This window comes from Cetorhinus maximus, chromosome 7 (assembly GCF_964194155.1).
Source record: "Cetorhinus maximus chromosome 7, sCetMax3.hap1.1, whole genome shotgun sequence".
In the NCBI taxonomy this organism is placed as follows: Eukaryota; Metazoa; Chordata; class Chondrichthyes; order Lamniformes; family Cetorhinidae; genus Cetorhinus; species Cetorhinus maximus.
This window is the reverse complement of record NC_135885.1, coordinates 39,426,617-39,441,688: the sequence shown is the minus strand read 5'-3', so window position 1 is coordinate 39,441,688 and position 15,072 is coordinate 39,426,617.

The following is a 15,072-nucleotide window of genomic DNA, read 5'->3' as shown; positions in this document are numbered from 1 at the left end:
ATCTTCTTAAATGTCAGAGTTCAATTTTGTTATCATTTTCTAGTTTCTTTCCAATCCCCTACCTACCATCTCCAAAGTCACCTTGTCTACATCACCTCCCTCCTGCTCTCTTGATCTTATTCACATAAAACTTCTGATACCTGTAGCCAGCCCTTCAGCAAGAATGCATTTAACTTAAAGGGAGCCAATGTTAAAGGCACTGTACTGCAAAGGCCGTTTGTAAAAGGGCAATTGTCAGGAATGAACCAAGTTTCATGTCCGAGGAACCGACGAGATCTTTGTCAATCTCTCCTTTGCCCCCACCTATCGCTGGCCTTCTATTCAGCTTTACCTGCTCCACCCCCTTAAACAGTATAAATTTCATCACATTTCTATTTCTCCTTAAATCCTAAGAAGGGTCAGACGGACTCAAAACATCAACTCTGTTTCTCTCTCCACAAATGATTTTTTTTTTGAAAAATATACTTTATTCATAAAATATCTGGTCCAAAACATTTCAAAATCACCATCAAAAAAGTACAATCAGATTCAACTTTTACACATGGATCACCAGGTGCATCAATACAATCAATGAACATTACAGTCATTTCAATATGGTCATTACAGACAGTCAGTCAGTGCAATGGTATTGGAGTTATCAACATACATCATGTTGCACTTTGAGATGCTTCAATATCATTATAATATAATTAGTATTCAATGCATACATTCATTGTGAGCTGTACAGCCCGAGGGGCTCTCAACAGTTCCCAGCCCCTCGGTGCAATATGGCAGAAAGGTCTTAGACATCGACCTTTCCCCATTGCACCTTTGCGGTGGCTGGCCTAAGCTTTAGTGCGTCCCTCAGCACGTAGTCCTGGACCTTGGAATGTGCCAGTCTGCAACACTCGGTCAGGGGCAATTCTTTGTGCTGGAAGATCAACAAGTTTCGGGCAGACCAAAGAGCATCTTTCACCGAGTTGATGATCCTCCAGCTGCAGTTGATTTTTGTCTTGGTGTGTGGAACAGCCCGTAGAGCACAGAGTCCTGTGTTACAGAACTGCTCGGGATGAACCTCAACAGAAACCACTGCATCTCCCTCCAGACCTTCTTTGCAAAGGTACAGTCCACAAGGAGGTAAACAACGGTCTCGTCCCCACCACAGCCACCTCGAGGGCAACGTGCAGAGGGGGTGAGACTCCTGGCGTGTTGGAAGGATCTGACGGGGAGGGCCTTTCTCACCACCAGCCAAGCTACATCTTGGTGCTTGTTGGAAAGTTCTGGCAATGAGGCATTCTGCCAAATGACTTTGACAGTCTGCTCGGGGAACCATCCCACAGGATCCACCCTCTCCTTTTCCTGCAGGGCCTCTAAGACGTTACGTGCTGACCACTGCCTGATGAACTTGTGGTCAAAGGTGTTTCTCTGCATAAATTTTTCCACGAGGGACAGGTGGTACGGCACGGTCCAACTACTTGGAGCGTTCCACGGCAGCGTGGCCAGACCCATCCTTCTCAAAAGCGGGGACAGGTAGAACCTCAGCACGTAGTGACACTTGGTGTTTGCGAACTGAGGGTCTACGCACAGCTTGATGCAGCTGCACATAAAGGTGGCCATCAGTATGAGGGCGATGTTGGGCACGTTTTTTCCCCCCTTATCTAGAGGCTTGTACATCGCATCCCTGCGGACATGATCCATTTTCGACCTCCAGATAAAGTGAAAGATGGCTCGGGTGATCGCCATCGCGCAGGAGTCTGGAATGGGCCAGAACTGTGCCACGTACAGCAACAGCGAGAGTGCCTCACACCTGATGACCAGGTTCTTACTCGCAACAGAGAGGGAGTGTTGCTCCCACATGCCCAGTTTTCTTTGCACCATAGACACTCGCTCCTTCCAGCTTCTGATGCATGCCCCGGTCCCTCTGAACAATATCCCCAGCACCTTCAGACCGTCAGCCCTGATGGTGAAGGGGACAAAGGATCGGTCAGCCCAGTTCCCAAAGAACATGGCCTCGCTCTTCCCACGATTTACCTTGGTTCCTGAAGCCAGTTCGAACTGGTCGCAGATGTAGATCAGCCTGCGCACCAACAGCGGATCTGAGCAAAAGACGGTGACATCGTCCATGTACAGGGAGGCTTTGACCTGTGTGCCTCCACTGCCTGGGATCGTCACTCCTCTTATGTCAGGATCCTTCCTGATGGACTCAGCAAAGGGTTCTATGCAACACACAAACAGGACAGTGGAGAGAGGGCAGCCCTGCCTGACTCCAGATTTAATAGGAAAGCTATCTGATTCCCACCCATTGATTGAGACTGCGCTATTGATGTTAGTGTAGAGCAGTTGGATCCAATTGCGAATTCCCTCCCCAAACCCCACTTTGGAGAGCACATCCACCATGTAGGTGTGCGATATCCTGTCAAAGGCCTTCTCCTGATCCAGGCTGATGAGGCAGGTGTCCACACCCCTGTCCTGCACATATGCAATCGTATCCCTGAGCAGCGCAAGGCTGTCAGAGATCTTCCTGCCCGGCACAGTGCAGGTCTGGTCAGGGTGGATCACCAATTCCAGAGCGGACTTGACCCGATTGGCGATGACCTTGGACAGAATCTTATAGTCCACATTCAACAGTGAAATGGGTCGCCAATTTCTAATTTCCTCCCTTTCCCCTTGTGCTTGTAGATGAGGGTGATGATGCCTTTCCTGGTGGATTCTGACATGTTGCCGGCCAGAAGCATACTCTCGTACACTTCTAGCAGGTCTGGGCCAAACCAGTCCCACAGAGCCGAATAAAACTCCGCCGGCAAGCCATCGCTTCCGGGAGTTTTAGTCTTCTCAAAGGACTCAAGGGCCTTAGTCATATCGTCAGGAGTTAGCGAAATGAAGGCTATAAATTGAGAGAGGGGAATGTACAACGAGACCTGGGTGTCCTTGTACACCAGCCACTGAAGGTAAGCATGCAGGTGCAGCAGGCGGTAAAGAAGGCAAATGGTATGTTGGCCTTCATAGCGAGAGGATTCGAGTATAGCAGGGATGCCTTACTGCAATTATACAGGGCCTTGGTGAGACCACACCTGGAATGTTGTGTGCAGTTTTGGTCTCCTTATCTGAGGAAGGATGTTCTTGCTGTAGAGGGAATGCAGCAAAGGTTTACCAGACTGATTCCTGGGATGGTGGAACTGATGTATGAGGAGGGATTGAGTTGGTTAGGATTATATTCGCTGGAGTTCAGAAGAATGAGGGGGTATCTCAGAAACCTATAACGTTCTAACAGGACTAGACAGGGTAGAAGCAGGAAGGATGTTCCCGATGGTGGGGGAGCCCAGAACCAGGGGTCACAGTCTGAGGATATGGGGTAGACTATTTAGGACTGAGATGAGGAGAAATTTCTTCACCCAGAGAGCGGTGAGCCTGTGGAATTCGCTACCACAGAAAGTTGTTGAGGCCAAAACATTGTATGTTTTCAAGAAGGAGTTAGATATAGCTCTTGGGGTGAAAGAGATCAAAGGATATGGGGAGAAAGCGGGAGCAGGCTATTGAGTTGGATGATCAGCCATGATCATAATGAATGGTGGAGCAGGCTCGAAGGGCCGAATGGCCTACTCCTGCTCCTATTTTCTATGTTTCTATGTAAGGGTGGTATCAAATTGAGAGAAAAGGCGTACAAAGCTGCCAAGATTAGTTGTAAGGCAGATTAGAAAAGTTTTTGAAACTAGCAATGGATGACTGAAAAAACAAAGAGGCAGAAATTGGAGTCTGAGAAAAAAACTACAGTAGCAAGAAATATAAAAACAGATAGTAAAAGCTTCTACAAGTATATAAAAAGGAAAAGAGTAGCTAAAGTGAGGGGAGACTGGAATTAATAATTATAATTAATAATAAAAAGTTGTGTTGGTATTTTGATAACCACTGGGAAAGTGTGGCCATCAGCTCCAGCTGACAATAGGTCTTGTTCCAGCAGGCTGAAAATACCTCTACCAGCTGACACAAGATGCTGAGCCTCCCGAAATGCCTCTGTTCAGACATCTCGAGGAAGCTTATCCCCTGCTTTTTGACCCTGTATGCCTGGTATGGCCTGTGAACGCCACCTCTCTGCTGCTCCCCTCTTTCCTGCCGAGTGACAGGACTGTTAACAGCAGGCTGTGCTTCTGAAGCTGGCACAGCTGCTGTTGCCATTGCTACTGTTGGTGGTGCTGTTGCTGGCCATCTCGGCCCTCAGCTGACATCCAATCTAAGATAATGTCACCTGTACCTGTAACCTGATAGATTAGAGCTCCAAAGTGCAGATAAGACTTCTAAACCTCCAAAGTGTCTAAACTAACCTCTCAGGACAAATACTGTGAACAAATTCTTTCCCACAATCAGGCGAGAAAGCAGCTGTCAGTACCAGGCACTTCTTGGCTTTTCTCCTTGTCATGGCTTCAACCCCTTCTGTTGGCATTGCATTCCCACCTTGTTTTCACTGACGAGTTCTAGAAAGCCTGGGAAACCCGTGGATGCAAAGTTAAAGTTGAAAACCCTTGTCACTATCACTCTAATTGAACAATTAGCATATGTTAAGTCGCAACCCACTTCTTCTGCACTGAAAATGAAACTATGAAGTCGGTCGGTAGATGGTGCTGTTTTATTCATGCTTCTTTGCATAAGTCAATTCAGTTTTTAATTTTTTTGTCCTGTTTTACATTTTGTTGAGATATCAACAGAGTATAACTAGAGACAACTCCAACAAGGACAAATGTCTCATCAATTTGATTGATGTTTTCTGAAAGCACAGAAAGACTTGCTGAAATGTGACTGGTGTAGCAACAGATTTCCTAAGTCCCAGCACAAGTCCTGCTCCAGTAAGTGCTGTTTATGCAGTGGATAGAGTTTCTGCTACACCTTCCAGGACATTTTTTTTAAATGAACCGTCATAGCTGGGTGTAATTAAAGATAATTGTATTCATGACAAAGTTCTTCCAAATGTGTGCCTCATTTTTGGTAATTCACCTACCTAAACAAGTTGTAGTCACGTCTACAGTTTTCCAATAATTGTTTCAAAAATTAACATTTATATTATTTAAAATTACTGCAACAGTGTTGGTTTTCCTCTTGCAGACCACAGAAGTACCAGAAAGAAGTTAGTTTGTAAAGCCAGTTTGCTCGTTATAAAAAACGCATATCTATCAGAAATCCAGATGTTAAAAAGCTCTGATCTCTTTCATCTAAAAAGCACTGAATCATTGTTTGAGTTGCCTGTGTTTGATTGACAGTTTTATCAGAATGTAAAAGGGGAAAATCTTTTAAAGGGAATGTTGAAGCTTGTCTTTTTTTTACTTCAGGAGCATTTCAAGAGACTGTGTTATGAAATGGCTCATGAGTTCTGTACATTACTGGATACTGAGTGACTGGGTATGAAGGATGCAGGGGGTATGGAGGGGTCATGAGTGTGTGAGTGGGGGAGATGAATAGGGTGAAACATGAGGTCTAGGGGGCTAACAACCATGAATTGATTTGAATCAATGTCCCAATAAACGGATGCGGACCTTCTAGCCTGCTGGCCTCACCATCCGCTCGCTTTGGGCCTGCCTTGGGAGGCAGCGGCCTTAACACCAGCCCACATCTGACACCCAGAGGCCAAAATACTGGGTGAATGTACTGACTTTTAAACATCGGGACTGTGACGTCAGGAACTCGCCTGACTAGCGATTCCCAAACTGAAGATGAAAATCCGGCCCAAAGAGTACGTAAAGGGATATAGATGGGTTAAGTCAGTGGTCAAAAAAATTTGGCAGATTGAGAATAATGTGAGAAAATGTGAGGTTATCTGCTTTGGTAGGAAGAATAGAAAATCAAAATATTATTTAAATGGAGAGAGAATGCAAAATACTGCTGTACAGAGGCACATGGGTGACCTTGTACATGAAACACAAGTTAGCATATAGGTGCAACAAGTAACTGGGATGGCAAATGGAATGTTGAACTTTATTGCAAGGGGGATAGAGTATAAAAGTAGGGAAATCTTGCTACACTTGTACAAGCATTGAGGGGACCACACCTAGATTACTGCATACAGTTTTGATCTCCCTATTTAGGAAGGAATGTACTTGCATGGGAGACAGTTCAGAGAAGGTTCACTAGGTTGATTCCTGGGATGGAGAGATTTATCTTTTGAGGAAAGGTTAGGTCTAATTTCATTGGTATTTAGAAAAATGAGAGGTGATCTTATTCAAAAATATAAGATTCTGATGGGGGGGTGGTGGGGTGGGGTGCTGGTGACAGAGCAGTTGCTGAGAGGAGCTTTCCCCAAGATAGAAAGAGGGATAAAAAGGGAGGAGGTGCTGGCAATTTTGGTTAGAGAAGCAATTACAGCTGTGAGGAGGGATGATATGTTGGAAGGATCATCAATAGAGGCCTAATGGATTGAGCTTCGGAACAAAAAGGGGGAAGCCACACCACTGGGAGTGTACTATAAATCCCCAAATAGTCAGAGTGAGATAGAAGAGCAAATATGTAGGCAAATCCCTGAGAAGTGCAAAAACAATAGGGCAGTAATAGTAGGGGATTTTAATTACCCCAATATTAACTGGGATAGTTTTAGTGTGAAAGGAATGGAGGGAACAGAATTCTTAAAGTGCATTCAGAAGAACATTTTTGGCCAGTATGTAACAAGTCCAAAAAGAGATCCAGGGCGCAGTCCTGGACTTAGTTTTAGGTAATGAAGCTGGGCAGGTGGAAGGAGTGACAGTGGGGGAGCATTTTGGTGGTAGCTTTAACTTAATTATGGAAAAGGACAAAGATAGAATAGGAGTTAAAGTTCCAAATTGGGGTAAGGCCAATATTACTAAGCTGAGAAGTGACTTAGCAAAAGTGGACTGGAAACAGGTACTTGAAGGTAAATCAGTGTCAGAGCAGTGGGATCTTATTCATGTGTGCTCTGCCCAAAGGCAGGTCCTTGGCTCACTGTCCGCTGATGCTTCATCCTGAGCCGCTTTGTTACAGTTTTTGTCAGTGGTGGTTTGCCATTGCCTTCTACTCTAAGGATGAGGAGGCAGGTCTTGACCATGCTTTCAATGTCACTGTCAATGCCTGGCCACCAGACATAGCTTAGTGCAAGCATCTTCATCTTCGATATGCCTGGATGTGCACTCTGAAGTACTTGTCAGGAGTGGTCCTCTTCCTTGCGAAGGGATAACAACACTTGATCCCCACAACATGATTCCATCTTGACAGCTTAACTCTGTTTTATGGGCATGGAATGGTCTTATCTCTTCAGACACTGGTGAATTTGACTACCCTTTCAATGCAAGGTCTCGGACTCCTGACAAAATTGGATCTCTGTTCATCCAATTCCATATTTGTTTCACACACACAGGCGAAGAGTCCAAGAAAATCAGCACAAGCACAACTTCTTGTGACACTGGGGCATGTACAGTGCTATCTGGTAACGGGAGACGACTGAGTGTGTCCACGTTTGCAATATGCAAGCCAGGACGGTGCAGAAAGATATATTCATACACAGATAATATCAAAGCTCAACGTTGAATTCTTGCTGAATTATTGGCGGGATGGCTTTATCCTCACTGAATAAACCCATTAATGGTGTATGGCCCAACACAATGGTGAAATGTTGTCCATGCAGATACTAGTGGAATTTCTTCACTTCAAAAATTATTGATAAACCTTCCTTTTCAAGTTGTGAACAACCCTGTCAGGAAGATATAATAATTTCCATAATGTTATTGGAATTTATTGTAAAGGTGTGTGTGTGTGTGTGTGTGTGTGTGTGTGTGTGATAAACTAGGTTTGAAATGTTAAGCAGGTAAACTTAGGGGTAAAGGGAACATTTGCATTTTTAAATAAACCAGACTAGTTTGAATTCAAAGGGAGGGATGAAATGTTTCACTTGCCAGGAGAAGTTAAGAAACAGTGTGTTTATTTTTCCCAAAGGCTATTGGTAATGTTGGTATTATGAGAGATTTTTATTATTAGGGAGGTAAAGTTCAAAGACATAGTGAAACAATGGGAATTTGCATTCAAAGGCGAAAATATATATAAAGGAGAGAAGGCTGTGTGTAAGGGCAGGCATACTAAGATCTAACAAGTGTGAAAAACCTCCAGCATCTAAGCCTCAAGCTGCTGTCTACAAAGAACTGAAGTTAAGAAAACTCACTTTGAATTCAACTGGTTCAGGGTATTGTGTGTCACTTTGCATGGGTCTTTTAAAATCGATGTGTTTTACTGTTGATTAGGGGATTTAGAAGTTATCATAGTAGTAATTTGTAGATCTATGTGTGTGCTTAAAATCATTTATTCTATTAATAAAGGTTTAATTTAGTTTTGTAAGAAACCTATAAGGCTCGATGGTCTCATTACTACTGCATTCAAAACCTGCAGTATTCAAATTTCAAAACAGTTGTGGAAGTTGTTTCAAGTTTCCCTTTGGGATCTGAGCAGCTCAGCATTTACCATCGCCTGTGCCATAACAAACCCTTCTCGACTGCAAAGAGGGTTCTGGAGGCATAGCTGATTGGCCTTTTGGAACCATCTTCCATCTTGTGTGATAACACAGCTCCCACAACGCAAGGAAATGCATCACAGGTTAATATTAATTCTTTTGATGGGTCATAATGTACAAGCAGACATGATGAATGTAGTAGCTTCTTAACTTTCACAAAGGCTTCTTCTTGTTGCGAACTCCATGACCAACAATGATATTTTTCAACAGCAAGTGCAAAGGTGCTAACACTGTTGACAAGTTTGGCAAGAAGCAAATATAATCATTTATTATACCCATAAAAGACAAGTTTAGTGACACTTTAGGGGACGGCTCCTCTTTGATTGCCCTAACTTTCTCCTCTACTGGATGCAACCCATGGCATCCACTCGGTGACCCAGGTAAATAACTCCTGGCGCTTGGAATATACATTTTTGCTTCTTTAATCATATACTAGCTTCCAAAATTCTTAAAACCTCTTCTAGGTTGGCCAAATGTTCGACTTCCATTGACCCTGTGATCAGGACATCATCTAGGTATACGACTACTCGGGGAATCCTTGCAATAGACTTTCCATGGTCCTTTGGAAGATTGCACAAGCAGACGATGCTCCAAAGGATAGGCACATATATTGATACAGGCTCTTGTGCGTGTTGATGGTTACATACCCTCTAGCCATGCTATCCAGCTCTACCTGTTGGTATGCATTGCTTCTGTCCAGTTTGTAATGGGAATTGCCTTGTTCATGGTCAATTTGTAGTCCCCACAAATGCAAATAGCTTGATCTGGTCTCACCACAGGGACAATGGGTGCTGCCCATTCTGAAAATTGGACAGGTTGGATGGTGCCTAGCTTTTCTAACTGGCACAATTCTGTATCCACCTTCTCTTTTAGGGGATAAGGCATAGCTCTAGCCTTTGAGAAACGGGGTGTTGCCTGAGAATCTACATATATTTTTGCTTATAAGCCGTTTATCTTTCCCAATTCATCACAAAATACACTGTCGTATTTCCTTAACAGCTCAGGAATTCCTCTTGCTCTCACTTGAATTATTTCTGAGCAGTTGAGCTTAATTATTTCGTAACCAGTCGCGGCCCAGAAGACTAGATCCTTCACCTGTCACTATGATCACTGGAAACTGTCTGTTGCCTATAGGATACAGGTACTGTGGCGATGCCCTTTACCTGTATGGACTCTTCAGTGTATGTCTTCAATTGAGCCGTGGTTTACTCCAGATTCAGTGGCTGGGTACCTTCATTTAGGTATTTAAATGTATGCTCTCCCATCACTGTAGTTGAGGCTCCCGTATCTTCCTCCATGACCAGAGGCTTCCCATTCACTTGAATGATGATGTTTATTGGTTCAGTTTTTACTGCTTTGAATAGATATCGGTTTCGGCAGCTTCAGGATCTGTTATATTATGCACTTCAACCGTCTTGGTCTGCTGTCTTATGGGTTGTCCAGACTTTGCTCTGCATTGCTTTATTACATGCCCTTTTTTGCGGCAGTAATTGCATTCTGCCTCCCTGAATATCCGATACATGGTTACCCCCACATCTGTAACAAATTGACTTCGGAATCGCTGCTGAAATGATTCCACCAGGTCTTTTCATTTTTTGAGCAGCAGAGACTGTCTCTTGCTTTGTTGTTGTCTCTCTGGTTTTCGTGCCACGCTCGGCAGAGTGTTCCCACCCCACCTGAAGAATGGCGCTATGTTGTACTTTTTGCAAAGCCTGCGAATCTTTCACAGCACTATCCACGGCTAGCACTATTTCCATGCCGCGCTTCAAATCGATGTTAAATTCTGCGAGTAAATGGCGCTGAATGGCATCGTCGTGAATGCCACAAACTAACGGGTTCCGCAACATATTATTGAGTGTGTCTCCGAAGTCCCAGTGCTCAGTCAACTGCTTCAGCTTCGCTATAACTATAACTATAAGTTGCAATGGACTTTCCCAGGGCCCTTACTCTGGAATTAAACTTAAACCTCTGCATTATTACCGATGGCTTTGGTTGTAAATGCGTCTTCATGAGGTCGATCAATTCATTAAAAGATTTAGAATTGGGCACATTCAGGGCCATCATACTATGGATGAGGTTATATGTCTTGCTGCCATAGACACTCAAAAGGATTGCTTTCTGCTTCTCCTCCGTGGTTATTTCGCTCGCCACGAAATAAAAACCTAGGCACTGTACACACTGGCTCCAGTCTTCTATAGCTGCGTTATAAGGGTTGATTCTGCCGAAGAGTGGCATGACTGGTGAGTATACTTTTCTTTCTTTCTTAAGAACTGATGTACTCACATTCACAAGGCGAAGTACAGCGTCATCGCCAAATGTAATGAACTTGATGTACCAGACAGGCTTCTTACTTGAAACAGACAACTTTATTACAGAGCTCTTTTAGAAGCTACATGCTTGAACTAGGTCCACGACTAGAAAGCTCTGACCCCAGACTACCCGCACTTAATAGGCAGTAGGAAAGGCTATACCTTCAATCACTACAGGTCTGTCAATGTAATTTATGCTGCTATAAAACAGGTAACTCAGAACAGCAGCTGAGGAAGGAATGCTGGGGTCTTAAAGCTGAAATGTATTTCATTGTGCATTGAGATGTCAGGAGTAAGACATTACTTTACTTTGGACTGGTCTTTTGTCAAAAAGTATTTTATTCTTTATGTTGGAATCTCTTGGCTTCAATTGGAAGTCTGGCTCAAGAGTTTTGTTATTTGGGGAATTTCCCTAAAATTAAGGGGCAGGCTGTAAAATACTTTTCTTCATGGACAGTCCCATCATTATTCATTATTTGCTAGAGGGGAGAAACCAGATTTATACCTTTTTTGTTCCAAGCAGAAGGTTGCCAATAAGAAGGAGCTAAGAGCCTCTTCTGAAAGAGGCATCATTCTGTAACAAAAACACAAACCTTTAATAAAACTTAGCTAATCAGTTTAAAGTGACATTCCCAGGCGTGATGATGCACTCCAGCCAGCCGGGTGCTCATTAGTTTCAGAAGACCTGAAGACTGGCACACACCATATGCTCCCTCTCGAAGGACATCTGGGCGCAGAATGAGGCAAGCAGCCAGGCCCACCACCCCAACTGCTCACTTCTTGGACCTGTTGATGGCCACCTTTGCCAGGCCCAGGAGCAGTCCCACAAGTGGATCCTCAGATCCACCCACCGCCCCTCTGCATCGGGTGGCCAAAGATCAGGCAGCACCAGAGGAGACACATACCTTCCCACAGATAGCCCCAAAAGATCATTCCTTGTTAAATCCATGGAGTGTTTTATAAGGACTGCGCTGAGGGTAACTTGTACCTTTACCACTTGGGTGATAAACCAGTGGAACAGATCACCCGCCTATGATAGAACCTAACTGTCCAATCCCCTCTCCTAGCTGTCCCTCATTCAAGGATGTTCTGCACTGCAGAGAAGTCATTCCTTCAATTTGCTCCTCATCTTTAGAGGATTTTTATATTTTTAAAATAGTGATGGGTTTCATCTTTCCCATGGTAATTGACTGCAGGTTGCACTGTGGATATACTCTCGTCAGTCCTTCAAGCTCAAGCCCTTTGTCTATTCTAACAGCAGTACTTAATTAGTGCCACGGAGTGACACTGCGGCCACATATGCTGAGTGAAGGGGCGGCCATTTTTTTAAAGATGAGTGTTGTCCTTCCCTCCGAGCCAGATACACACCACCTGGATCTCAGACCCACACAAACTGGATTTCAGCCACACAGAATCCAGATCTCAGACCCACAGAAATTGGATTCCAGACACGCACAAACTGAATTCCAGACACAAAGAAGAGTGTAGGAGGTCACACCAGGAGGAGCACCAGGCATACCTATAAATGAGGTGTCAACCTGGTAAACCTACAACACAGGACTACTTGTGTGCCAAACAGCATAAGCAGCAAGTGATAGAGCTAAGCGATTCCCATGATTACCATGTACCGTACCCACCCCCTCAGCTGATGAATCAGTACTCCTCCAAACACCACTTGGAGGAAGCACTGAGGGTGACAAGGGTGCAGAATGTACTCTGAGTGGAGGACTTCAATGTCCATTACCAAGATTGGCCCGGTAGCACCACTACAGACTGGGCTGGTTGAGTCCTAAAGGACACAGCTGCTAGACTGGGTTTGCGGCAGGTGGTGAGGGAACCAACAAGAGGGAAAAACATACTTGACCTCATCCTCACCAACCTGCTGCCACAGATGCATTTGTCCATGACAGTATCAGTAAGAGTGACCACCACACAGTCCTTGTGGAAATGAAGTCCCATCTTCACATTGAGAATACCCTCCGTGATGTTGTGCAGCACTACCGCTGTGCTAAATGGGATAGATTTCAAACAGATCTGACCACTCAAGAATGGGCATCCATGAGGTGCTGTGGGCCATCAGCAGTAGCAGAATTGTACTCGAACACAATCTGTAACCTCATGGCCCGGCACATCCCCCACTCTACCATTACCACCAAGCCAGGGGATCAACCCTGGTTCAATGAAGAGGGCAGGAGGGCATGCCAGGAGCAACATCAGGCACACCTAAAAATGAGGTGTCAACCCGGTGAAGCTATAACACAGGATTACTTGTGTGCCAAACAGTGCAAGCAGCCTGTAGTAGACAGAGCTAAGCAATCCCACAACCAACGGATCAGATCTAAGCTTTGCAGCCCTGCCACACCCAGTCGTGAATGGTGGGGGAAAATTAAACAACTCACTAGAGGAGGAGGCTCCACAAATATCCCCATCCTCAATGATGGAGGAGCCCAGCACATCAGTGCAAAAGACAAGGCTGAACCATTTGCAACAATCTTCAGCCAGAATTGCCAATGATCCACCTCGGCCTCCTCCAGAGGTCTCCAGCATCACAGATGCCAGTCATCAGTCAATTTGATTCACTCCATGTGATATCAAGAAAAGGCTGAAGGCACTGGATACTGAAAAGGCTATGGGCGCTGATAATATTCCGGCAATAGTACTGAAGACTTGTGAACCAGAGCTTGCTGTGCCCCTAGCCAAACTGTTCCAGTACAGCTGCAACACTGGCATTGACCCAGCAATTTGGAAAATTGCCCAGGTATGTCCTGTGCACAAAAAGCAGGACAAATGCAACCTCGTCAATTACCGCTCCATCAGTCTACTCTTGATCATCAGTAAAGTGATGGAAGGGGTCATCAACACTGCCATCAAGCAGCACTTGCTTAGTAATAACCTGCTCACTGACCCTTAGTTTGGGATCCATCAGTCATTCAGCTCCTGAACTCATTACAGCCTTGGTTCAAACATGGACAAAAGAGCTGAACTCTCAAGGTGAGTTTGCCCTTGACATCAAGGCCGCATTTGATCGAGTGTGGCATCAAAGAGGAGTCAATGGGAATTGGGGGAAAAACTCTCCGCTAGTTGGAGTTATACCTAGCACAAAGGAAGATGGTTGTGGTCTTTAGAGCTCAATCAACTCAGTTCCAGGACTTCACTGCAGGAGTTGCTCAGGGTAGTGTCCTAGGCCCAACCATCTTCAGTTGTTCCATCAATGACCTTCCTTCCATCATAACATCAGAAGTGGGGATGTTCGCCGATGATTGAACAATGTTCAGCACCATTCTTACAACCTCAGATACTGAAGCAGTCCATGTCCAAATGCAGCAAGACCTGGTCAATATCCAGGCTTGAGCTGATAAGTGGCAAGTAACATTAGGGCCAGACAAGTGCCAAGCAATGACCATCTCCAACAAGAGAGAATCTAACCATCGCCCCTTAACATTCAATGGCATTACCATCACTGAATCCCCCACTCTCAAATCCTGAGGGTTACCCTTGACCAGAAACTCAACTGGACTAACCATATAAATACTGTGGCTATGAGAGCAGGTCAGAGGCTAGGAATCCTGCAGCAAGTAACTCACCTCCAGGCTCCCCAAAGTCTGCCAACCATCCACAAGGCACAAGTCAGGAGTGTGATGGAACACTCCCCACTTGCCTAGATAAGTGCAGCTCCCACAACACTGAAGAAGCTGGACACCATCCAGGAAAAGCAGCCCACTTGATTGGCGCCACATTGACAAAAATTCACTTCCTCCACCACCGACGCACAGTAGCAGCAGTATTTACCACCTACAAGATGCACTGCAGGAACTCAACAAGCCTCCTTAGGCAACACCTTCCAAACTCACTCTTGCTGCTGTCTAGAAGGGCAGCAGACATATGGGAACACCACCAGCTGGAAGTTCCCCTCCAAGCCACTCACCATCCTGGCCTAGAAATATATCACCTTTCCTTCACTGTCATTGGGTCAAAATCCTGGAACTCCCTCCCTAACAGCACTGCAGGTGTACCTACACCACATGGACTGCAGTGGTTCAAGAAGGCAGCTCACCACCACCTTCTCAAGGGCAATTAGAGATGGGCAATAAATGCTGGCCTAGCCAGCAACATCCACATCCCAGAAATAAATTGAAAAAACATAATCCGGATCTCAGACCCACAGAATCTGGATCTCGGATCCACACAATCCAGACCCCAGACCCACACAAACTGGATTCCAGACCCACACAAACTGGATTCCAGACTCACACAAACTGGATTCCAGACTCACACAAACTGGATTCCAGA